The sequence below is a fragment of the Mesocricetus auratus genome, unplaced genomic scaffold, assembly GCF_017639785.1.
Source record: "Mesocricetus auratus isolate SY011 unplaced genomic scaffold, BCM_Maur_2.0 Super-Scaffold_100007, whole genome shotgun sequence".
Lineage (NCBI taxonomy): Eukaryota > Metazoa > Chordata > Mammalia > Rodentia > Cricetidae > Mesocricetus > Mesocricetus auratus.
In genome coordinates this window covers 66,390,381-66,416,186 of record NW_024429191.1, presented here as the reverse complement: position 1 = coordinate 66,416,186, position 25,806 = coordinate 66,390,381, and the positions used below count along the sequence as shown (strand labels likewise).

Here is a 25,806-nt window from a genome sequence, read left to right as displayed (position 1 = left end):
CCTCTTCTGTTTCTCCATCCTGAAGATCTGTTGCCCTGAATCTCCTGGGCTGAAGTTGTACTTATAGGTTCAGGATCTTGTTATGACCCCCTGGAATTAACTGGATAGCTTGGACTGGTCTGGAACTCACTGTGTAGCTCAGGCTGGTCTTCAACTCACTGTGTAGCTCAGGCTGGCCTGGAACTTGTGATGACCCTCCTCCCTCTGCCTCCAGAGGGCTAGCATCACAGGTTCTGTCATGGCCTGGGCTGTTTTGGCAGACCCCAAGTTTAATACAGACTCTGTAGGCTACCTCTAACGTCAGCTAGAATACAACCTCTCTAGTGACCACCCACACTTTTAAACTGTCTTTTACCTCATAATTCCCCCAAACATAGATGCTGAACTTCAAAACAACTTCACATTGGAACATCCGCTCTTGCACTTAACGAATCCTAAGGGCTTTTATTCACTTTACAAAAGAATTCCCAACGGGGTTCTTCACACAGAGAGCCTCACTTGAGTGTTTAAAATAAAATTAAGAGATTTTACCTAAAAAAAATTGACCTAAAGCAAATTTCCAGAAATAACACAACCCATATAAAGCAGGAGCTTGGGTACCAACCCAATAACTGAGACTTTCAAACTCCTCTGTGAAAGTGGGTTTTCTCCTGAGGCCCCCTGTTAAGTCTCCGACTCTTTTTTTTTTCCTCTCAGCCCCCTTGGCTATACCCTGAAGGGAGTTGCCATGGTGACCATGGGACTGTGACCTCCAGAGTAGCTGGGGCTCACAAGAAAGGGTTTCCCCAGTGTGACTGAGAAATGTGAAGCTGGGAGACAGAACGATGGGTATTCTCTTTCCCCAGTAACGGACGGGCAGGGGTTTTCTCACTAGGGAGACTGGGAAAAGGGCTCAAATGTTCTCTGGATGTCCTGGAGCTAACGGGCTCACCCGCTACCCATGTGCAAAGATGCTAACTAACTACATGGGTTCAGACAATGTGCACCAAAGGAAAAGCATCCTGGGAAGGCGGGCTGCCACCGACTGACTCTTAATTAATTTATTATGAGAGGCCATGGGAATAAAGGAAGGGTCACTCCATATGTAAATAACTCTGCTTTAATCCCAGGATCTGAACCCATTTAACCAAGGAAATGAAAGCCATGTCACTCTTGCTTAATTAGCTCAAGCGAGGGACAAACAGGCTGGAGTGCAGGAACCTGCACAGGAACTCACTCGTTCCCTTCTTAACACAAAGACCTCGATGAACTCTGTCCTGGTCCTTTCTCCTCAAGTTATTAATATTTTTATTGACAGATGTAGTACATGGTCATTATAACAAGTCAAAGAATGCAGCATTCTTTACTCTGTGCATGTGTGAGAGCAGGTGTGCCTGTGTCACCTGCACATGTCTAAACTGTGTAGGACTACAGATGTGCACTACTGTGTCTGACTTTACATGGGTTCAGGGGTTCCAAACTCAGGTCCTCAAGCCTGTATGTATACCAAGTGTTTTACACACTAAACTATCTGACAGGCCCAAATCAGGGGGTTTTGTTACTTGTTTGTTTGTTTGTTTTGAGACAGGGCTCACTATGTAGCCATGGTTGGCTTGGAACTTCCTGCGTGGACCAAACTGTCCTTGAACTCAAAGAGAGCCTCGTACTTTACCACCTGAGTGCTGGGATTAAAAAATTATGACATCATGTCCAGCAACGGTTTATTTTTTATTGCTGGGTGGTTTTTCTTAACTTTTTGTTTGTTTGTTTTTGTTTTTTGAGACAGGGTTCCTCTGTGTAGCAGCTCTAGCTGTCTGGAACTCAATTTGTAGACCAGGCAGGCCTCATACTCACAGAGATCAGCCTGTCTCTGCCTCCTGAGATTAAAGGAATGTGCTACTGCTGCCCAGCTTTTTCAATTATTTGTGTGTGTGTGTGTGTGTGTGTGTGGAAATCAGAGAACAACTTCAGAGAGCTAGCTTTCCCTTCCTGCCACATGAGTTATAGGCATTAACCTCAGGTTATCTGGCTCAGCAGCAAGCCCTCCCATCCAGTCATCTCGACAGCTCCCAGTAAAGGCTTTACAAGTTTGTGTCTTCTAGTGCATCAGTCCAAGTCATTTCTCATTGGCCCTGTGAGCGTCTGGAGTCTACAGCCTTCTAGATTGTTATTATGTTATGCTGTTATTTTTTTATGTTATGTTGTATGGTGTGTTATGTTGAAATAGGACCATACTCTAAAGCAAGGCAGTGGTGTCTCACATCTTTAATCTGCCTCTGGGAGGCAGAGGCAGGCAGATCTCTGTGAGTTCAAGGCCAGCCTGGTCTACAAAGTGAGTTCCAGGACAGCTTGGACTGTTAAACAGAGAAATCCTGTCTGGTGGGGGGGGGGGTACAGAAAAGAAAAGAAAAAGAGGGGAAAGAATAGAATCATACTCTCTAACCCCAGATAGCAATCCTCCTGCCTCAACCTGTCTTCCTGGTTTCCCAAGATCACTTACTGGGACACAGCCATCCCTGTATGGGTCTCCCTCTCAAATGCTGCAGCACACAGACTTTCACCTTTGACGCATGGCATCATGCTGGTGACTCCTCTAGGCCAGAGCGACCCTAACTCTCTCTCCAGTGCCTCCACAGCAGCCTACGGTGCCTATAGTCTGTAATTCGATCGCAGCCTCCTTGTTTAAGTCCTGTGACACTGCTCTGACAGGTACTTGAGGACACTTGCGATTCCCTCATGTCAGTAGGCTCAGCAGTGTCAGAGACTGCACCTAGGTGACACCTTGCTGCATGGCTTCCAAAGATCCCCCTTCAAAGTTGGTGACTTCAGGGGTCACTTTCACCTAAGTGGGGCTCATGCTACCATTTCCCTTTTAATGAACAATGCAGACAGCCCCTTTCCAATGTCGGGGACAGCTCTGAAATAAACAATGTTGTGTGTGTGCACATTCACACATGTGCACATGTGATAACTGCATATTAATGTCATTATTTTTATAGGATACATTCACATATTTCATGTTTGGAGGTAAAAGGTGTTCTCAGGGACTGGAGTCATGGTTCAGTGGCTAATAACACTTTCTGTGCTCGCAGAGAACCCAGGTTTGGTTCATGACATCCATATTGGGCGGCTCACTACCACCTGTAACTCCAGCTCCAGGGGATCTGCCTCTGGCACCAACACACATATGCACATACCCACACGTGAATACATACATACGTACAATTTTAAAACTAAAAATAATAAGTCTGCTCTTTAAAAAGTGTCGTTTCATTCTGGTTATCACCTTGAGACTGCTTTCCCAGATGTGAGAGCACCCTACATCTGCATGGGCAGTATGTAAGAGTCCTGCTTACTCACTTACTGCTCAACACGTATGCTATCTGTCTTCTGGCTTTATTTTTCCCTCTGATAAGTGAGACTAGTGTTAATTGTTGTTTTGCTTTCTGTTTCCCTGACTGCGTGTCTTTCACACGCTTATTGGCCACTTGTATCCACTCATCTGTAAAATGTGTTTCCATGTCTTCTGTCTGTCTTTTTAAAGCTTTTGCGTTGCACGTTACATATTAGGGACCTGCTGCTTTGCCTGTCAAATGGATTGTTGTTAGTCTTTTGTCTTAGTGAGGCTTGATCATTTTTGTCCCTTTCCTGTCAGCGTGACTGGTGGATGTCAGTTTTGACTATTATTTTTTCCAACTGAATGGGCAAAGATGTCCAACTGGGAAAGGCAAGTGGTCACTTAGGAACAGGGAAGAGGCTCTTACGACAAGAGCAGGGGGTTTGTGCTGAGAGAGCAGGCTGTGAAAACCAATGTGGGTGACAGCACCTGTGACACCTCCTCCTCCTTCAAGTAAGAACACTTAACCCAAGATCTACTGCCTTAACACATTGTATACTATATATTTTTTATAAAAAATTTGTTTTCTTTTTAAGTATGTGTGTGTGCCTGCATATCGGTGCAGGTGACCGTAATGGCCAGAAGAGGGCATTGGATCCTCTGGAGCTGGGGTTACAGGCAGCTGCGCACTCTGAGTCCTCTGTAAGAGAAAGCAATGCCTGCTCTTGACTGCTGGCCATCTCTCTAGACACTCTACAGAACATTTTTATTGATGTAAACTTTAGTAATACTATGATTGACATTGTGGACGTGACAATTATAACCCACGGTGCCTGACATCAGAGACTGAAAACTAGCTATGGCATCGGAAGGCACTAAGACTGAGACTGTAGATCATGAAAGCAATTGCACTTAAGTAGAATTCAGTGCTATGGACATCCAGGGTTGGGTGTGTAGAGTCCCAGGAATAGTCCCAGAAGATGTAGCAACCTGGACCTTGGAGGGTAGAGGATAGAAAGTAAAAGAGAGAGAGAGAGAGAGAGAGAGAGAGAGAGAGAGAGAGAGAGAGAGAGAGAGAGAGAGAGAGAGAGAGAGAGAGAGAGAGCGCAATTTAGGGACAGAGGGGGACTGGGAAAGATCACAGAAGGACATGGAACAGCAGTCAAAGTGACCAGAGCAGAGACTGTGTTGGGATAAGGAGCAAAGCCAAGCTGGACGGCATCTGGCTACTAGTATAAAACTGCCAGGTCATGTACAGACAAATGTGCGAGCTGCCGCTTCCCTGCTGCAGCCTGCTGACTGTGGCCCTCTGTTACACACTGTGAAGACAAAGCTATGTGTCTTTCTCTCTAGACGGTGGGCCTCCGGGTTGGAGTGGGCCTCCGGGTTGGAGTACGGTTGGAAGAACAATGTATCTCCAGCCTCTCCATCTCCCATTCGTGTCCCTGTGAGCTCAAGGTACCACAAGGCAGATGGAAGTAAGGATGCCTCTCCACTGACCTTAAAACAGGCAGCTGGATTATCTGTAGATGCTGAAAGGGTGAACGGGGGAGTCAAAGGGAAATGTGACTACAGAAGAAGGCCCGAGGGGTGTGTGTGAGGAAACTCTGGCTTGCCATCACTGGATTTGGATGGAGGAAGGAGGCCATAAGCCGAGGAATGCTAGAAATTGGAAAAGGCAAGGAAACTGATTATCTCTTAGGATATTCAGAAGAGATATGGACCTGCCACCCTCTTGGTTTTAGTCCAGTGAGAACCCTTCTCACATCTAACCTACAGAACTGTTAAGATAACACGTGTAAGTTGTTCAAACCGCTAAATTGCAAGTCATTTATTTTTGTGGTGCTTAGGATAGGAAACCAAGATGTTGTCCATGTGAGTCAGGCAAGTGCTCTACCACCAAGCTACCTTCCGAGCCTTGAAGGCAATTTGTTTACAAGAGTGTTTGTATGGTAGCGTCGTAGGGACTTCTATGTCTGCAGGTCTCAGATGTATTTACAGCCACGCGTACCCTGGTTCTAGTTACTGAAGTGCTTGAGCCATGCTGCTTAACAAATTACGTAGTCTCAACAGCCTTGCAGCTCTGTACTGCTCTTTACACCCTTTGCTCTGGCTATATAAATAAAGCCAGAGGACAAGCCTCTCTTCTATGCTTGAAGCAATTTGCTTATGCAAGTGGGATTCCTGGGTCAAGAATGACGCGTGCTTTTTTATGGTTCTTCACTCACTTAGCCAACATATTTTTGCAGAGCCTGAGCCCATTTAACACGTTCACTGGTGATGCATGCAAGCAAGTCTCACCCCCTGACACAACCCGGCCCTCGGAGGTGCGCATGCACAGTCCCTCCCTGAGCCCTGAACTTGCTCCTACTCCCTATAAACTCTAAAGTTCTAACCTATCAGACTTGAGGGAGGCATCCCTCAAGAAAGAGCGGTCCTGAGCACCGTGCTGGGAAGCACAACTAACTTCATGGGTGCCTGAAGATTCCCTAGGGATGATACTGGTGGAGGGAGGAGCGAGACACACCCCTGGTTAATTTTATCAGTGACTTTGTTTTCTTTTCACTTTTTCTCAAGACAGGGTTTCTCTGTATTGAATTGGTGTCTGTCCTGTAATTCCCTCTGTAGACCAGGCTGGCCTCAAACTCACAGAAATCCACCTGCCTCTGCCTTCCAAGTGCTGGGAGGCGTGTGCCACCACTGCCTGGCAGGATTTGTTTTCTTTTTAAGAGCTGCAAGAGATGGTCGGCCTGTGTTGAGGAAGGCAGTAATTTTCTAGTGTTCCTAAACAGCCTGGGAATTGCTGTGACTGACCCAAAGGGAAAAGATGGTTTATTTAAAGAACTGACTCCCCCGTCCCTTTTCCTTTGCGGCTGTGGTTTCTTTTTGTTTGTTTCTATCTTTTTTAGTTGGAGTTTGGGCTTCTTGTTTGTTTGGGGCTTTTGTTTTTAATGAGTCCCTTGTTGACTGGGCTAATAAGAGCATTCCAGAAGTGAGAACAAGATGGCTGACTTGTTTTTACCTGCTTCTAATCCACAGAGAAGAAACCAACCTAAGGCTTCGCTCTCCCTGAGGACTGTCTTCCCAGTTTCTGGGAAAAAGGAAACATCCGTGTGACAGCTTGGCTCCCCTCGTCGTCTCTCAGGAGCCTTGCTGTGCTTGGGTAGGAGAAGACAGCATCAAGAGCAGGAGAGGTGGCCCAGGGGAGAGGGGATAGCGGGGTCTGGAAGGAGCTGGAAGCTTCGGGGGGCTTGGCCATCACTGTGCCCGGATCTACCATGCATGAACTCTAACGACCGTCCCCTGGCCTTTTTCCTCCCTCCCTTTCCTTTCCACCCCTTCTCAGCTCGACATGACCGTATCAAATAGGGCTGAGGAAACCGAGCACTGTGGAGAAGAGAGTCCCCGAACCGTCGGGGACTCGGGCAGGTCTGTCTCTCACCAGGTTTTACTGGCGTGTGTCTGATCAGAAGAATGGAAAGGTTCCTGGAATCCGGAGATCTTTACCAGTTCTTGGCCCTAACCTCAGACTTCCCTTGTGACTTGAGGCCTTCGGTTCTGAGGGCCTCAACTTTTCCTTCTAGGAAATGGCCAGGTACTGTTCCCCCAGGGAGTGAGCACAGGGCAGGTGTGCCCAAGGAAGACAGAGCAACCAGTATCATAAACTACCCCTGAAGTGGCTGCCAAAACAGAGTGGACCATGACCCAGCCAGAGCCTGGACGCTTCCAGCGCCTGAGAAGGGCTTCCTTCCCCTGCCTCCCACCCACACCCTGACAGCGCCACAGGCCTCCGGCCTCCCTGTGAGGCCCCAGGCGACTTCACAGCCCATGAATTTCCTTTGGCACTTTGAGACTCCCCCCCACCTTCCCCAAGAGGATCCATGAGACCGCAGCAGGAAATGAAGAACATATTTTTAAATCAGAGGGGAAGCAATGTCTTTGTGTCAGATAAGTGGCCTGGATCCAGGGCTGAGAGACTGTGGCGCATTTCTCCTTGCAGACAGCAGGTGCTCTTCGAGATGTGGTTATGGCAACAAAATAAATGATGGATAATTGCTTTTGTGACAACTTGCCAATTAAATTAGACTCAGCAGAATAACATAATGACAATTTGTTATGCTCCGGTGGGCACTAACATACCAATCATAATTAAATGCTATGACTGAAATAGAATACGGCTCAACGCAGGGATATATAACCCCAATTCCCGCTCCGTGAAACATTATAGGTTGAGGCTTGATTTTAATTTCGGGAAGATAATGGCATTAGTGCATATCTGAGTGGGTTGTGGAGAGGCCTGTGGTGAGAGGAGATGGGTCTGAGCGAAGGCTGGTCCCAGGGAGCACCCTGGGGGCTGAGCTGCAAGGTGGTGAGGAAGGGTTGGGGAGCTGTGGTGAAAACGGCTTCCTGGCTGTGTCTGGTCCTGCCCACAGAGCTTGGGAGGCAATGGAGAAAGCCAGCTGGAGAAACAGGACCCACACTGTGTGTGCAGGCCCTCATTCTAGAATGTTCTGTGGATGGTCTCACATCTTATTTAAGAAGAGAGAGGAACTTAACGTCAGCCCTAAACATCTTTGTCACTGCCTCAGGAAGCACAGAAGAAGAAGGCGTGTGTGTGTGTGTGTGTGTGTGTGTGTGTGTGTGTGTGTGTGTGTGTGTGTGAAAGCTGGAGGTTGGGAGAGATGCTGTGAAATGTCTTCTGGATAAAGCATGGCCGCTGTACACGTGAACTCAAAGCAGTACAAGATCAAACCAGTCACATTCCAGTCAGGATCTAGGAGGGGTCACAAGGATGCGTTGACCTGAGGATCTACTGGTAGCTAGCTGCCGCTGGGGAAGGGAGTCGTTTTTTCTTTGGGAATGCCCCACACGTATGCATGCGCTGACCTGACCACCTACTGGTAGCTAGCTGCCACTGGGGAAGGGAGTTGTTTTTTCTTTGGGAATGCCCCACACGTATGCATGCGCTGACCTGACCACCTACTGGTAGCTAGCTGCCGCTGGGGAAGGGAGTCGTTTTTTCTTTGGGAATGCCCCACACGTATGCAAACGTGGGCAGCACTAATTGCCATCTACCCCAGCACAAGCCGGGCATCCAAGGCTCCAGGAACATCTCAGAGGAGGGGGCAAAAAGATCGTAAGAGCCATAGGAACAGGAAGTCCGCTGTGACATTGTGTCTTCTGGCCCTGACAGGGAAGCTACATCCATGACATCTCAACAACATGGCTGCCTAAGCATGGTCTAAACAATTCCAACAACAGTTGACATCCCTACATGGGTGGGGGGGATATCTCATGGGGATCCACCCCTAGGCGAAGAGCTACAAGCAATTGACAACTACTGAGAGAGTGAGAATTAGTCTTCCCCAGGGACGAGCCCCTTGGTGATTGATTATCCAATACTGGGTGGTCAGCTCTAGAAACATATACATGCAGACACTATGTATGTGCAACAACAATGGATAAAGAGGAGGAGGCCACGAACTTGGAGAAAGTGATCAGACAGGGAAGGGGGAGGAAGAACGAAGGAAGAAATTATGTAAGTATATTTAAGGTTTTTGTTTGTTTGTTTGTTTTCTGTTTTTTCGAGACAGAGTTTCTCTGTGTTCTGTCTGTACTGGAACTCGTTCTGTAGACCAGGCTGGCCTCGAACTCACAGAGATCCTCTGCCTCCCAAGTGCCGGCATTACAAGCACACACTGCAGCTACCACCTGACATATTTAATATTTTAAAGAAGGAGTAGACTGGAGAGATGGCTCAGAGGTTAGGAAAACTTGATGCTCTTGTAGAGAATCCAGGTTTGGTTTCCAGCACCCACATGGCAGCTCACAGCCATCTGTTACTCCATTTCCAGGGGATCTGATGACCTCTCCCGGCCTCCTCAGATACCAGGCACACGTGTAAAATATTCACACACATGAAGATAGATAAACCTTTTTAAATACATCTTTTTAATGAAGTGGAAATACGGGAAGACACCTAACAATAATCTCTGCAAGTCCAAAGCCAAACCCAGGCTACATAATGAAATCCTGTCTCAGTGTCAATAAATAATAAAACTGAAGCTAGGGAATACAGCTCAGAGGTGGAGCCCTCTGTTTCTGCTCCCCACTGAAAAATAGAAAATAGATGTTGTATTAGGATGGTTAGAATCGCCTTATTTGTAAGCATTAACTCGGAAACAACAGGTTAAGACTGTGTGAGCTGTCATTATCATGGATGCCTTTAATCCCAGCACTTCAGAGGCAGGGGGCAGGCAGATCTCTGTGAATTTGAGGCCAGCCTTGTCTACACAGGTTGATCCAAGGCTAGACAGAGCTATAGAGTGAGACCTTGATTTAAAAAATAAAAAGGTTGTTGTTTGGATAAGAGGCGGAACGCAGCTTTAGTGGCTGCTGCACCAGTACCGGAAGCTGTGTCGTAGACCACCCAGGTCAGGACTATCACTCAGGATGGAAGGGGAGGGCTCCTGCCCCACCCCCCAGCTCATTCTACTCAGCTTGCTGTCTACTGAGCTCCTGATTCGCATTCTTGTTTGGCTCCAACTCTGATCCTTACTGGCCAAAAGTTGTTTCTCTGGCCTTCCAGTCACTACCTGTTCTCCCAAGATGGTGTGTGGTCTTCCTTTTGTAACCTGTTTATCTTTGCAGTGACACCTGTCACTTCCAGGCTGCCCCCTCACTCCCACTGTCCAGAGGGGTCAGAATTGAAGTATATCTTTGATGTTGTCACAACCGTTTCCATAGCTCAGACGACTTCCTTTGGCTTATTTCCCATAACACAAAACCCATCCGGAAATGACCTCAGGTCAGGCCATCTTAGTGTAAGTGGAAGCTTGGGAAAGGTGTTTGACTTTTTAGCAGCAATAAACAAACAAAAATAAAAAAGAATAAACCACCCCCCTTTAGTATTGCTTGGGCCTCCAGAAGTTCCATAGGTGACTACAGCAGGAGTCATCCCGTCACTGCCTTGACCTATGTCAGGTTTAGTCCAGTTGAAGCACTTGTTGCTTTTGCACTCCTGGAGCAACTGCAGAAGCCTGAGTGCGGCAGCTTCGACCCCACCCACGCTCTTGAGCGCCTGAAACCCTTCAGAGGAAAGCCACTGGCTAACCCACCCCGGCAAGCCAACACCAGCCACCTCTGTGTTCAGAGAGCATCCTGGCCCCTCTTCAGTTAATTCTGACCCCTTCTGCTCAGGAGTGAAGCCCCTTAATGTCTGGCCTTGAACTCATGATCCTCCTGCCTCAGTTTCTCAAGTGCTAGGCTGACTGGTGTTATTTACTTATTTATTTATTTACTTATTATTTATTATTTATTAGTGTGCATGTGGCTGTCAGTGGAGAAGTCACAGCAGTTGCTTCTCTCCACGGTGTGGATCGCAGAGATCAGAATCTTGTCATCCCCCTGAAGGTAAGCTCCCTTATCAGCCGAGAGCCCAGCTTCTTAAACTGAACTCGGGCCTTGCAGGAAGTCTGGCCACAGTGAAAGGCCTTGCCTGTACTCCCTGCATACTTGACTTGATCTCCTTTCTACTGCCTGCATGCCAAAAGACCACTGAGTCTCTAACCCTTCTCTGTGGCTAGAATTCTATTTTAATTCGAATTTTAGAAGTGTTTTAAAGAAATAAAAGTGTGATGTTAGTAGGCTGTGGCAAGTTCTGTTGGCACTGTAGACTATGCTTTGGTACACCGCTATAATCCACTCGCGAGGAGACTGCCGGCTTGGCTTTGCGTGCGCTCAGAGCAGGAAGTGCTCCGCAGCAGGCTGGAGCTGGGGCAGACCAGCCCTGCCTCTTAGGCTGTCCGGCTCAGGAGGCTCCAGGAACCGGGGCTGGGAAAGGGGTCCCACGCGGGGCTTGCAGTGAGCCCGATAGAAGAATATTACAGATGTCTAGGGCTCCCAACCAAGGCATGCCATCTGCAGGAAGAATCGTATATGAACTGAAAAGTCACTACCAACATGCAGCCAGGCACTGGTATCGATGAAAACTTCCGAGTGCTGAGAACCAATGACCAGCTGGAGCTGCCCATCATGTACTGATCCATTGTCTGATCCACTGAACCACAAGGGCAGTCAAGCCCCACCACTGGCCTTCAGACGGGCATGGGACAGTCAGGGCCAACACAAGGAGGCTACAGGAATAGTAGCCCTGGCTCCCTCATGACACAGTGGTGGTGTCCCTGGCCTTCCTCCTTAGTTCTCACTCATGTGTAGATGAGGGGGTCTTCTGGGCAGTTGATGGAGGAGGAAAGAGGCCAAGCTAAGCCCGTAGATCATTACGTGAGTGTGAGCCAGGGCTGCTGACATTCCACTGAAGACGGAAGAGCGTTCCTGGTTCCCGGGTGGCTCAACTGTGCCGTTTCCTGTGCTCCTATTCCCAGTTTCAACCAACACTATCCAAGACCTGTGAAGAACTAGTACCAGATATCCATACTCTCGGGAACAAGAGAGGGAGGCGCCCATCATGACAAGCCACTCAGGCCAGCAGGGACAAGATGACCCTGGCACAGGTGCTAGAGAAAGAACTATAGTGAACATCAGTGGAACCCTGATGCCACATGTCTCATCAGGGAAGCGAAATCAACTGCCGCTCTAGAGGTGCCAATAAAGATGGTACACACTCGCTGTGAGAATAAGGAAGTCTGGGCAGCTGGAAGGGTGGGCTGTCGGGGATACTGTCCGTCTATTTTGTCTTCAAGGCAGCCTCACCCCGCCCTCCACCACTGAGAATCTGAGCTGCTGATGGCGCAAAGCCTCATCTCCCTGCTTTACCTAAACGGCGTCTCTTCCTACGGGGTGAAACAGCTGGTTGGTAACTGCCTGATGGGTCTAGGCAGGAGGGAGGCAAAGGTCCAGCACCCTTACTTTAGACACCTCTGCAGGGCTGTCCCGGCTCCAGAGCTCCCTTTGAGGTCACCGCAGGCAGCATCTCCTCTGCTGGAGCCTGCTGCCTGACTCCCCCTCTGTGTGTATCTCCTGACACACGTCTCACAGCCTGCCTGTCGCTCTCCAGCTCAGGGTCTGTTTCCAGGAAACTCACCTTCAGGCATCTCCAAACTCAGGTCAATGTATATGAAAACCCAAAGGATGCTGGCTTGTGGTAGAATATTGTTTTCAGGTGTGTGACTTTTGTTTCTGCTGCATTTGTTTAACTCTGTGAAGCTGTGTTGCTTTGCCTGTCTAAAACACCTAGTGGTCCCAATAAAGAGCTGAAAGGTCCAAGAGCGAGGCGGGAGCAAGGATAGTTGGGGCCGGCAAGCAGAAAACATAAAAGGAAGGAGAAAAGCAACAGGGAGAACAAGGAGAGGAGGACATCAGGGGCCACCCAGCCAGCCAGTCAAGGAGTAAGAAGGAAAGTAAGCTATACAGAAATAAGAAAGGTAAAAGACCAGAGGGAAAAGGTAGCCATGTTAATTTAAGATAAGAAAAGCTAGCTGGAAACAAGCCAAGTCCGGGCATTCAGAAATAGTTAAGACTCTGTGTGTAATTTATGTGGGAGCTGGGTGGTAGGCCCCCCAAAAGACAAAAGAGCAAAAATTTCGAACAATGCTGATTCAGTCCCTTGACTCAAGGGACACCCCCACATTTGCCCATGCACTTGTCCGAAAGTGGAGCCTTAACATGTTATTCCTAGTCTGTGCTCTCCCACTGCAGATTATGGAAGTTACCCAGAAGCAGGAAAAGGCAACCGATCCCACACTTCATTGGCCAGAGATATTCATGTACCCTCAAACCCACAGGACTGGGGAGAACTTCAGAAAATTACCGTAAAGCCTTTGTAAAACAAGGGCAAATCCAGGGACCTCTGGGAAGTGATGTAACCAAAACTTGTCCTTCCAAGTGAAGGGAAGTGCTACTAGCATTCATGAGGTCCATGGGGGACTCAGGAATATGCAAGAGTATTTTTAGCAAATGACAGGAAAATGGAGAAAACAGGTTGATTGATGGACAGACAACCCAATTTTTAATCTGGACATCTTTAATAAATTCTATGATACAGGATTATCCATCTTATCTCACCCAAATTGCTGTCCTTCACAAGGAGATGGCCTTGATTTTAGAGGCCAGAGTAAGTGGTTTTTATCACAAGACTCACTGTAAATGCCCATACTGTGCAGTGCCAGTCAGCCCCCAGGAGTCAAGTCTCACTAACTTTGGTTGGTTGCTTGGTTAGTTGTTTTTTTCAAGACTGAGTTTCTCTGTGTAGCCCTGGCTGTCCTGAACTGGCTCTGTAGACCAGACTGGTCTCAAACTTACAGAGATCTGTCTGTCTCTGCCTCCTGAGTACTAGGGTTAAAGTCATGCATCGCCACCATCCAGCAGGGTTTTTTAATTTATTATATCTTGTTTAGTATGTGTGTGGGTGTGAATAAGTGCATGTATGTGGGAGCTCACATGCCATGGACAAACATGCAGGTCAGAGGACAACATGTGGGAGTCAGCTCTGTCGTTTGAAACCATGTAGGTCTCCAGGACCAAATTCAGTTTCTCAGGCTTGGCAGCAAGCACCTCTGCCCACTGAGCCATCTTTCTGACCAACTACAAACAGGAAACATCATTTTGCATAACCTTAAATTTGAAAACCAGCAAAATACAAATGCCAGTTTCACCTGGATGCAGTCATGCTGTCCCAAGAAGCTGTGGTCACAGTGACATGTCTCATGTGTTGACAGAATGCTAAGTTCTTATGCTTTTGAAAGTATTTTATTTGTACACATATTTTGCCAGCATGTTTGTCTGTGCCTCCTGCCTGCCAAGTCTGGAAGAGGAGGATGTCAAACCCCTGGAACTGGGGTTACAGACAGCTGTGAGCCACCACAAGGGTAGTAGAAACCAAACCTGGATCCACTCAGTCATCTCTATAACTCTTCTTCTCTAAAAGAAACAAACAAAAACTCTGGGTGCCTGCATGTGTGTACATTCGTGTATATGGGTGTGTGTGTACATGTGCCTCAGCAAGCATGTGAGGTCAGAGGACAACCTCGGTAGAGGTCCTTGCTTGTTGCCTTATTTGAGACACAGTCCCTTGCTGTTTGCACCTGTTGCTTGTTCCAGGCTAGCTGGCCCTGGAACTTCCGGGAATTCTGTCTCTATCTTCTATCTCATCATGAGAGCATTGAATTGTCAGCGTGTGCTGGCACACCAAGCTTTAGGATGGTTCTAAAACCCTCATGTGGTTTTGTTGTTGTTGTTTTTCTTTTAGACCAGGGTTGCTCTGTGTGATAGCCGTGTTTCAAAAATAAAGGAGCCAGGCATGGTGGTGTATACTTTTAATCCCGGCACTCTGAAGGCAGAGGAATGAGGATCTCTGTAAGTCTGAGGCCAGCCTGGTCTACGAAGTGAGTTTCACGGCTTTGCATCCTCTGTGGGATGGTCCAGCTCTGCTCCTGCTTTGAGAGGCTGCAAGGATCAGTGGAGCCTGGACACTAAGAACCTAGCATTTGGAGCTAGGGGCTCCCTCAGTTGATAGAGTGCGTGTGCAGCATGAATAAAACCCTCGGTCTTATTCCTGTCCCTGTATGGGCACGGTGGCACATAACCGAAATCCCAGCAAAGCGAGGCATGCAGAAGCTAAGTCTTCTTTCCATGATTACAAAACGCTGGAACCCCAATCCGACCTGGTGAACATAGTCTGTGTCCTTGTAGGGGGAGGTGGTACATGCCTGTAACCCCAGCCCTGAGGAGATGGAGGCACAAGGATCAATAGGAATTTGAAGTCAGATGGGCTTTAGCATGTAGTGAATTTTGGAATATCCCTAGCCACAGTGTGGGACCCTTTTTGAAAATACAAAACAAGTCATGCATAGCAGGTCACACCTATAACTCTAGAACTTCAGAAGACAGGAGTTATCATGAGTTCAAGGTCAACCTCAGCTACATAGTGACCCCAAGGACAGTGTAAGCTATGTGAGAGCTTGTCTTAAAAAGTAAATAAACGGGGGCTGGAGAGATGGATCAGCAGATAAAAGCACTTGTTGCCCTTCCAGAGGGTGGGAGTTTGCCTACAGCTCCAGGGGATAATCGTATCCAGCTCTTTCCTGGTTCGTGGGCACCCACATGAGCATGTACACACACATAAATAAATGATAAAGACAATATTTAAATAAACAATAAAGACTGAGTTCTTATTTAACTATGGTGTCAAACTGTAACAATCACTGAACTAAAACTGGGAGTCTTATTAGGTACCTAGGAGCCCCTAGTGTTTGGTCAATGTGTCTTGAGACAAAATTAAAGTTCCCATGCAGGAGGATCTCTGTGAGTTCAAGGCCAGCCTGGTCTGTAGAATGAGGGAACCTGTTTCTTTTGTTGTTGTTGTTTTTTGAGACAGGGTTTCTCTGTGTAGCCTTGGAGCCTGTCCTGGAACTCGCTCTGTAGACCAGGCTGGCCTCGAACTCACAGAGATCTACCTTCCTCTGCCTCCGGAGTGCTGGGATTAAAAGCGTGCACCACCAACACCTGTCGGGAGAACCTGCTTCTTAACCTCTGAGCCATCTCTCCAGGGAGACCCTATTTCTGAAAAGCACTACTTTCCCACTTATCTTTGTTGTTGAGACAGGTTCTCATGTAGCTTAGCCTGTCCTCAAAATCCACTGTAGCCAAGGATGAACCTGAACTTCTGGTCCTCCTGCTTCTACTCCCTACATGTAGAATCACAAGTGTGCACCACCACTCCTGGTTTACGCCAGGTTGGAGCCAGAAGGCCAGCTCTGGGCTGATTCTGGCAACTGAGAATAACAGTAGTTAGTAATACCTGTCTCCCAGTGTGGTGTCAGTTAAATTCGATTCAACAATATATGGAAAGCTTTCAGCATGATGTTAGGTACCTGTGTACTGTTATGGGACAGTAGCTACAACAATTACGTCCTCAGATACGGAGGGAAGCCCCCTCGCCCTCATGAGCACACTTTTGGACAACCTTGACTAGTTGAGATTCACTGCCTTGGGTAGTGTTGAGCTGGATGAGTCATTCAATTCCAATGGTCATTATTTTGAAGGCCTGGAAGACAGACCTCCTGGATGTTATCTCCCATAACTCATTCTGTGGCCTACAATTAGAAAGGAAAATAATTCAGAGGGCCCAAAGCGAGGCCCAAAGACACCCCCAAACCCATCCCCCTACCTTCCATAGAAAGCACCCCTGCAGTCAAACGGCAAGTTGTGCTGTTGTGATAAAGCAGAAGGCTGTTTGAAAATAATCACAAGTTCTCTCAGGAAACCCAATTATATTTTTACATCAAGAATCAAAATGCTGGTGGGGTAGACTTCAGCCTAGCCTTCATGAACCTTTTATCCTGTAATTAAGCCAGCTTGGCTGCTGGGTTAATTCTTCCCTGAATGACACCACCCTTTGAGCCAGCCCGTATGTCGGGAGCAGGCTTCAGTCTGATGATCTATTACACCAATACATCACTGCGGTGGGCTGCCTCCTTAATGATTTATCCATAACACATCATCAGAGTGAGGCGCACTCGTAATATATTGCTCAATAAGTCTGCGGTGGCCAGGGAGGAAGTGACGGGCAGCAGCCCACTCCGTGTCCTGACATCGCTGGTGTCGAGAGTGTGGGCCCACACTGGGCTCTCCCTTTCTGAAGCAATGTTTATACAGACGGGAAGTCTCTCTTGCCAATGGACTTTCAAAACTTGAGAAATCATGAGCCTAAGCGGGAAGGCCCCTCCTGTCTAGTGGGTTCATCTGGGCCATGTCTAAACATTCTCTCTCCCTAGGAGGCCAGGGACACTGCATGCCCTGATCCTAAAGAGTGTCATCCACTCTGCAGTCCATGCCAAGGATCCCTCACCACCACCCAGCACTGTGAAAGCTACAACCTGGGCCACCCAACAGGAATACCCTCTGTTAAAATCATAGACTGCGGGGCTGGAGAGCTGGCTCAGTCTGTTAGTTGTGTAAGCATGAGGATCTGAGTCTATCATCCTCTTATCATGAGACACGCTGAGCATGTGGCACATGCTTCTCCTCCACCTCTAGGGATGTGGAGACAGGAGGATCTGAGGGACCAGCTTGGCCCAATAAGTGAGCCTTGGGCTGAGTGAGAAACCCGTCTAAAAAACAAGGTGAGCAGCTCCTGAAGAATGACAGCCAAGATTGACATCCACCGTGTACATGTACACACACATACCCCTCAAAGACACACACACACACACCTCTCAAAGACACACACACCCCTCAAAACACACACACACACACACGAACACATACACATACACACACCTCTCAAAGACACACACACACACACACACACACACGAACACATACACATACACACACCTCTCAAAGACACACACACACACACACACACACGAACACATACACATACCCCTCAAAGACACACACACACACATACCCCTCAAAGACACACAAACACACGAACACATACACACACACCTCTCAAAGACACACACACCACAGACACACACATACATCATAGACACACACACACACACATACACACAACACAGGCACACACACCCCATAGCACATAAACACACACATACCATAGACACACAAACACACACATCATAATACACATACATACACAATTGGGTCTTATTTTTTATTTTTTTTTTAATTTTTATTTTTTTGGCTTTTCAAGACAGGGTTTCTCTGTGTAGCTTTGGAGCCTGTCCTGGAACACACGCTGTAGACCAGGCTGGCCTTGAACTCATAGAGTTCTCTGCCTCCTGAGTGCTGGGATTAAAGGCGTGCACCACCACCGCCCGGCTCACACAATCATTGTTAAAAATCATTTATCATTTAGTATGGGCTGTGATGCGCATGTGGAGGTCAGAGGAAAAACTTTCAGGAGTCAGTCCTCTCCTTTCACCTTGTGGGCTCTGGGTCAAGCTCAGACTGCCAGGCTTGGTGGCAAGCACATCACCAGGACACATCACCAGGACACCCTCCACACAGAATTGTCTTAAGCAGAGACTGGCGTGAGACCGCCTCACTTGAGTCAAGTGCTGAGTGTAGCGTCATGGAGACACTGTAAACCTGAATAAGACAGCGTGCAGAGTCGCTGGTCTACAGAAAGCACTCTGGCATGCTCACAGGATGCACAGTTGGGTAGAACACTGGCCTACCACACCAGAGGATCTGGGTTCGAGCCCTAGCACCACACCAGAGGTAGAAAAAAAGCACTTCACCAGGGTTAGTTCTGTGGTGACTATCTTAATTCTGAAGGATTCAAAGTCTGCAGGCTTACCTCTCTATATCATATTCTTCGTTCTAAGGAGCCTTGGTAAAAATTTATTTATGTGCATCTTTTGCTCAAATGAAATAGGGGAGGAAGTGGAGAAATGGGTGTTTACAGAAATACATAGTATGATGAAAATGGAGGCATTGGGACATCGGTGTAAAGCAGATGAAAGGTTAAACAAGATTTAAGCAAAAGTAGCGTGTGACGTGGGGAGAAGTGGGTGAGGACCCCAGGCCCTCACATCCTTGGCAGTCACGCAGGAGAACTAATCCCCTTGCTCATAACGCTAAGGATGGGCTGCCCAGTCCAGCAGTCTCACTAAAGAGGTGAGTCCTGGCTCAGTTTTCCTGTAAATGCACAAAGAAACGGACACAGGAATGGTCCTTGCAGCATCCTAGACAGCAACCTCCACACCAAGAAGGAGCTGTGCATGTGAGAAGAGTAACCCACTTCATAGAGGTTTATTTTGTTCTGTTTTGTTTTTTAAGATTTATTTGTTTATGTATTTTACGTCCATGGATGTTTTGTCTGCGTGTACATCTGCATACCAGAAGAGGGTATCAGATTCCGTGAGAATTACATGAGACCATAGTTATAAATGGTTGTGCGCTTCCATGTCGGGGCTGGGAATTGAACTCAGGGCTTCAGGAAGAGCAGCCAGTGCTTTTTAGCCACTGAGCCATCTCTCCAGCCTCTACTTATTTTTTGAGACCAGGTCTCTCTGTGTAGCTCTATCTGTCCTAGAATTTGCTAGGTAGACCAGGCTGGTCTCAAACTCACAAAGATCCACCTGCTTCAGCCTCCCAAGTGCTGGGAATAAAGGGGTATACCACCACACCAGATTTTTTATTTTTATTTCTATTTATGTGCATGTGTCTGTGTGTGTGTGTGAATGCCAAGTCTGTGCCAGTGCCAGAGGAGGCCAAAAGAGGACATCAGATCCCCTAAGACGGAGTTATAAGCAGTTGTGAGAAGTCCAACATGGGAGATGGGGACTGAACTTGAGCCCTCTAGTGTTCACAAGTATGTGGTTGTGCTTATATACTCTTCGCTCTTCTTGTGTGCTTGAGGATATTACACCAGAGCTATGCCTAAATGTAGATTAACTGAATTTAACACTCGAAGCTAACTGGGTAACTAAGACACCAGATTTACCAAAACCATAACAAATAAATCTTCCCCCTTGTTCAGAAGCAGCACCAGTTTTCCTTGAACTAAGATGTGACCGAGCATTCTCTCACTGGTCTCTGTGAAAGAAAAGATGGATAGTGACATTTCCTCGGGATACAGAAATAGTTTGCAAAGCAGGAGCATGCCCCAGCATCCTGAGATGCTGGTCACAGACTCAGCATCAACAGAGAATTCAGCAGCGGCATCTCAGACATCCCTAAGTCAGGTGGGAGGCGGCACACCCTGATGCATTGCCCAGGGTGAGACAAGCTAACCATGGGTAAGACTCTCCCCCAAACTCCTGGTCCTGCTCAACCCTCCACCAAGGACCTGGTACTGGCACAGAACACAGAGGCCAGGCTGGCAGCTACAGCCCTGGCACTGGAGACATCCACTCCACGTGGGCGAGCAGCATCCAGGCTGCCAGGATGGAAAGGCCTCACTCAGTAGAGCCCAGGGTGGCTGGTGGTGAAGCCCCAGGGGTCTCCTAAGGAGGCAGTTAACATTCAAGAGAGAATACAGAAGCATCTTGGGGTTTAAACCAAGCACCCTGAGAGGGTCTGAGCAGCCAGCCTCTCCCTGGGAATTCTTCAGCAGGCTGAACGCTCCCACTCGTCAGCCCTGGGGGTACAGCTGCTCTGTGTGCGGCTCTGCACCTTGCTTGCATCTGTTTCTGCAGTTGCAGGAAGCGTGAGTGTTTACAAAGTTTGACTGCAGACAGCATCTAGTTCCACTTGGGTACTTCAAAATGAACTTAGTGTTGACCTTGCCATCTCCAAGCTCAGGAGGATGGGGAGCCGTTCATTGGTTCATCCACTTGACACAGGTACTTTTTTTTGTTGTTGTTTTGTTTTTTGAGACAGGGTTTCTCTGTGTAATAATCCTGGCTGTCCTGGAACTCCACTCTGTAGACCAGGCTGGCCTCGAACTCCCAGAGATCCAACTGCCTCTGCTTCCCAAGTGCTGGAATCAATGGCAGAGACTCATATCCTTTCAAGTGTCTGTTAGGTTCTAAATTCTGTGCTGGGGTTGGATGTGGCTCAAAATGGCTAAGGGACATGCTCAAAGCCATGAGCATCAGGCTTGGAATCCAGTTGTTTTGCTTAGACAACAGAGGAAGGAGGTGAGAGCCCTCCCCTGTCACCTCTCCCGAGTGTACCCAATGAGGAGGGCTGACAAGACACAGAGGAGAGCCACTGACTCTGAGACAAGCCAGGCATGTCAGTTTGGGAGGTAGAAGCAGGAGTTATTGTGAGTTCAAGGTCAACCTCAGCTACATGGTGAGTTCAAGGCCAACCTGGCCTATTGCTCTCTCTCTCCTGCCCCTACCTTCCCTTCCCTCTCCTTCTTCTTCTCCCTGCCCCACCAGAAGTAACTAAATAAAAATAAATTTCTTGTTTGTTTTTAATGAAACCTACCACCCACCACTGGGTAAATTCCAAGAGTAGAGACCCTCCTAAGATACTTTTCAGATTCCTTTTTTTCTTTTTACTTAAAAGTGTACCGTTTATTTATTCATGAATATGGTCCTGGAAAGAGATGGTAACAGCCAAGTATGGGAGCCAGGACTACATAGTGAGATCCTTGGGTTTTTGTTTTTTGGGTTTTGTTTTGTTTTGTTTTTCAAAACAGGGTTTTCTCTTCGTAGCCCTGGCTGTCCTGGAACTCACTGTGTAGGCAAGGCTGCCTCAGAGATCTGCTTGGGATTAAAGATGTGTGCCACCACGCTCAGCCGAGACCCTTGTCTTAGAAAACCAAACAAAAGAGGAGGTAACTGTGGAGGTTCAGGACTGATAGAGCCAAGGGCTTAAACAAATGGCTGGTGGGGGCATCACGATTCCATGTTGTTTCTTGTCTGCATTAACCTAAGGCTCATTTCCTCCAGGGCCCCGCACCGCTAGCTCCTTCTTCTCAGGCTCCTATAAAAATGACGCACACCCTGTCCTGTATACACTCACATACACCCTCAGGCCTCTGTTGTTTGTCCCGTGGCCTGTTCCCTCCCATCTCTACTCCATCCCAATAACACCCCAGGACCTCAGCGTCCCAAACCTCCGCCAGAACGTTATTTCACAAGGACACTTGCCAACCTTGAAAGACAAGGTACCCGGAGGCAAGGAAATAAAGTGATCTTTCTAGTTGAACAGTGCGAGAGTGCAGCGCCATCTGGTGGTGCTGCAGCTCACTGCTCCCAGGCGGTGACATTTTCAGACAATCAATATCTCATTATTAACCATAATCACAACCTGATGTTTACTTTTGGAGACGTGTTCTGGCAAGGGACACACATGCACTTTTCTGCATGATTCCGAGGCCTGCGATCCTAAATGCCACAATGACTATTAAACAGTGTCCTGCCAGTAAGCAAACAGGAGGGAGCCGAGATTGACGGTCTTTCTTTTTCATCTAAGCTGCTCACCAAAAACAAAGCATCCGCTGAAGCCAGTGACCTTTCACTAACTGCTGGAAGGCAAGTGCTTGATAAATAATAAATGGACCCCTACTCGTTGTTGCTTGAAACCATCTTTTAATTAAAAGAAGCGAGCAGTGAGAAGGTCAGGTGACTGATGTTTAAGTTCGAGTCTGGGGAAAGGCGTCAATCAAGGGCAAAATTAAGCTTGAAATGCCATGTGATTGTCAGTTTAGCAATTCGAAAACAACAACAAAAACTCCCTCTGCAGTCGCCGGCGGAGGGAAGCGATGGCAGTCGATGGTAACGTGTGCAGGGGACATGACACCTCACTCTGTCTCCTTTCCCCGCCCCTAGCAACCTTCCACTGCGCCTCAGCAATAGCCGGCCACCCGGCACCATCTCCACAGAGACTGCTTGGGAGCTCGGCTCATCCAATCAGAGGCCAGCATGCCACACTGAGCACTACCCTAGGACAGTGACATGGAAGCCATTTCTTGTCTTTTCCACAGGAGGGCAACTGCCCTTCCTCTGCCAGGCAAGGTGACCTCCACCGAGTGGCTCACTGAAACCCTGGCAGCCCACAGCCCATCCGGCAGTGATGCAGGAGATGCTGGGGCCTGCCCCACCTCTGGAACAGACCTCAAGGGCACCGAGCATGAAGAAAGTGAAAGCTCCCGCCTCCCTGCCCCGCCCTCACTCAACCACCTCTGGCTGAGGCAGAGCAGCTGCTCTCTGCTCTCCGGGCCTCATCGTGCCAGATGCCCTCACGCCAGGACAGACTCGGGAAAAGTGCCCGCCCAGCCCAGTGTCCTGTCAGGCGTGGCCACAGCACATCTAAAGAGAATGGACAAGGCCCAAGGACTCCCAGTGGGCCGCATCTGGGTCCTCTGGAGCTAGGCAGGCACCAGTAGTAGCTCAGGGAAAACTTTATCAACCCGCTTTAACGGCTGTGGTTTAAAAAAAAAAAAAAAAAAAAAAAAAAAGACCAGACTGGCTCAAACTTTCAGCAATCCACCTGCCTCAGCTCCTAAGTGATGGATTAGATAGACCTGCCTTCAGTTTCTTGCATGCTGTGTGCTCATGTGCAGGGGTATGTGTGCAGACTGTGTAGAGGTGAGGGCATTCACCGACTTGGCTCTCTCCTCAGTCCCTGGCTGAACTTTTGTTGTTGCCTTTCTCCTTCCTGTCCTTAACTGAGAACACTTCCCTGGCCAGATCCCACCAGTGCTGTGTCGTGTGGTGTTGTGTGGTGTCGTGTTATGTTGTGTGGTGTCGTGTGCCCTGCCACCGCCGCCGCCGCCACCAGTAGTTCGTTCATTCTCCGCCTCTGAACCTTATTCCTGTGCTAGCGACTTTGTCCGTTTCCTAAGTACCCCTATCCCTGCCACCTGGGCACTGGGCTATAGCCTCCGCCCAAGCAGAATTAAAGCCCTGTTCCCTCAGAGTGCCACTTCCGTCCCCACTGGCCCCCTCTTCAGGACACTGCCAGTCTCCTGGTCACTCACATCTGTAACTGGGACTAGCTAGCTTCCCTCCCTTCTCCCCATCTCTCGCCCCCAAGTCCTGGGCAAGCTTTCTGTTAAGCTGATGCTGCTTTCATGACAACATAGCTTCCCAACTCGCCTTCCTACCCAACCTAACCCCCTCTGTGTGGCTGCCAAGGTCATCATAGCCCTATCCCACCCTGTCTGTTCAAACTCGTTTCCCTTCATGCAAAATACCCACCCATTCTCATGGCAAAACCAGCAAGCTGTGCATTCAAAACCATCTTAGCTCACCTCACAACGTGAACCGAAAAGTCCAGGCGAAGCTTGACCTTGTCAGCTGGTGACTGTGATGGGCACAAGGTGACACCAGTACAAATGGCCACCCAGAAGGACCCAGCTCTTCAGGCTTGTCTTCTGCAAACTTCACTGAGGCCCGGACACCTGCCTCCGCCTGCAGGCTGCTCGAGCTCTTGGGAGGGCCTGCTCCTGAGACGCTGTTCAATGCTTCAGTGGCCACAAAGTGAAAATGTCTGCCCTTGTTTGTTCTAAATAGGAAAGAAATGCTTGTAGCTGAATGCAGGCCACAGGAAGTTGGGTGGGGACCCAGGCAGCAGGCCAGGCATGCAAACCCCAGTGAAGTGCCGGAGGGCAATCCCTATGGGGTTCAGGAGGAAGCTGATACTCAGTCTGAACCATAACATTTCCAAACTGAGCCACCTTTTGAAATAGAACCTGATCTCTAAAGGCCGGGGGTGGAGGGTGGGCGTGTCCAGCATAGAACCTTTCAGGTTCCCTCAGGCAGTATTCAAAGACTAATCCAAAGAGGACTACTCCCAGCCCCCCACTCCCCTCCCAACCTCCACTGTGCCTCCTTCTGTGTGAGTACGGGTGCACATGCACACGTGTAGGCCGGGTCTGTGTGAGTACAGGTGCACATGCACACCTGCAGGTCTGTGTGAGTACAGGTGCACATGCACACCTGCAGGTCTGTGTGAGTACGGGTGCACATGCACACCTGCAGGTCTGTGTGAGTACGGGTGCACATGCACACCTGCAGGTCTGTGTGAGTACGGGTGCACATGCACACCTGCAGGTCTGTGTGCAGGTCTGTGTGAGTACAGGTGCACATGCACACCTGCAGGTCTGTGTGAGTACGGGTGCACATGCACACCTGCAGGTCTGTGTGAGTACAGGTACACATGCACACCTGCAGGTCTGTGTGAGTACGGGTGCACATGCACACCTGCAGGTCTGTGTGAGTACGGGTGCACATGCACACCTGCAGGTCTGTGTGAGTACGGGTACACATGCACACCTGCAGGTCTGTGTGAGTACGGGTGCACATGCACACCTGCAGGTCTGTGTGAGTACAGGTGCACATGCATATGTGCAGGTCTGTGTGAGTACAGGTGCACATGCACACCTGCAGGTCTGTGTGAGTACAGGTGCACATGCATATGTGCAGGTCTGTGTGAGTACAGGTGCACATGCACACGTGCAGGTCTGTGTGAGTACGGGTGCACAGGCACACGTGCAGGTCTGTGTGAGTACGGGTGCACATGCACACGTGGAGGCCAGATCAGCCTCAGGTGTCATTCCTCAGGTGCCACCACCTGTCTTTGAGTCAGATCTGTAATTTGGCCTGGAACTCAGCAAGGAGGCTAAGCTGGCTGGCTAGCTGGACCCTGGGAGCCACCAACCCGTCTCCTGGTTAGGAATGCATGTGTGGGCTGGCTTCTACTTTTCACTTGGATGATAGGGATCAAACTCCTCTCACTGAGCCTCTACTGCAGGTCTCTTCGTAATTCAAAAGGGCTCCTGTCCACCTCACTGCTTCCCAAGCCACTGTCTTCTCATTTCAGACTTTCCTAAGGCAAGAGGGTTCCATCCTCTCTAAACAGCAGAGCAGCCTGAGGGAGGATTCTGTACAGACCAGGACTTCAGTCCTTAACCTCACAAGTCCCTACGGCAGCAGCTCTGCCTCCTTCACAGACGCTATCCCACGTCCCCTGCCTTCCATAGGCCGACTCTCAATATCAGAACAAGTGGAGAAAGGCATTCTCACACACTGATGGTGAGGCAGAATTAAAAACAAAACAAAACAAAACAAAAAAAACAACAAAAAAAAAAAACTAAAAACCCAGGCTGGGCAATGGTGGTTCATGTCTTTAATCCCAGCACTCTGGAAGCAGAGGCA

The 25,806-nt window shown here is 48.6% G+C and overlaps 2 long non-coding RNA genes across 2 annotated transcripts in view; one reads left to right on the top strand and one right to left on the bottom strand.

Annotated features, from left to right (window-relative positions):
• Positions 1–24,283, bottom strand: part of LOC121141457 — a 30,322-nt gene extending 6,039 nt beyond the window's left edge. Inside the window, exon 1 of the long non-coding RNA XR_005878379.1 lies at positions 23,901–24,283. This is a non-coding gene — a long non-coding RNA (uncharacterized LOC121141457). The remainder of the gene's footprint in view (positions 1–23,900) is intronic.
• LOC121141458 lies at positions 18,750–23,338 on the top strand. The gene is made up of 2 exons (XR_005878380.1): positions 18,750–18,865; positions 19,731–23,338. It is a non-coding gene; the product is annotated as an uncharacterized LOC121141458 (long non-coding RNA).
• Positions 24,284–25,806: the final 1,523 nt, after the last annotated feature.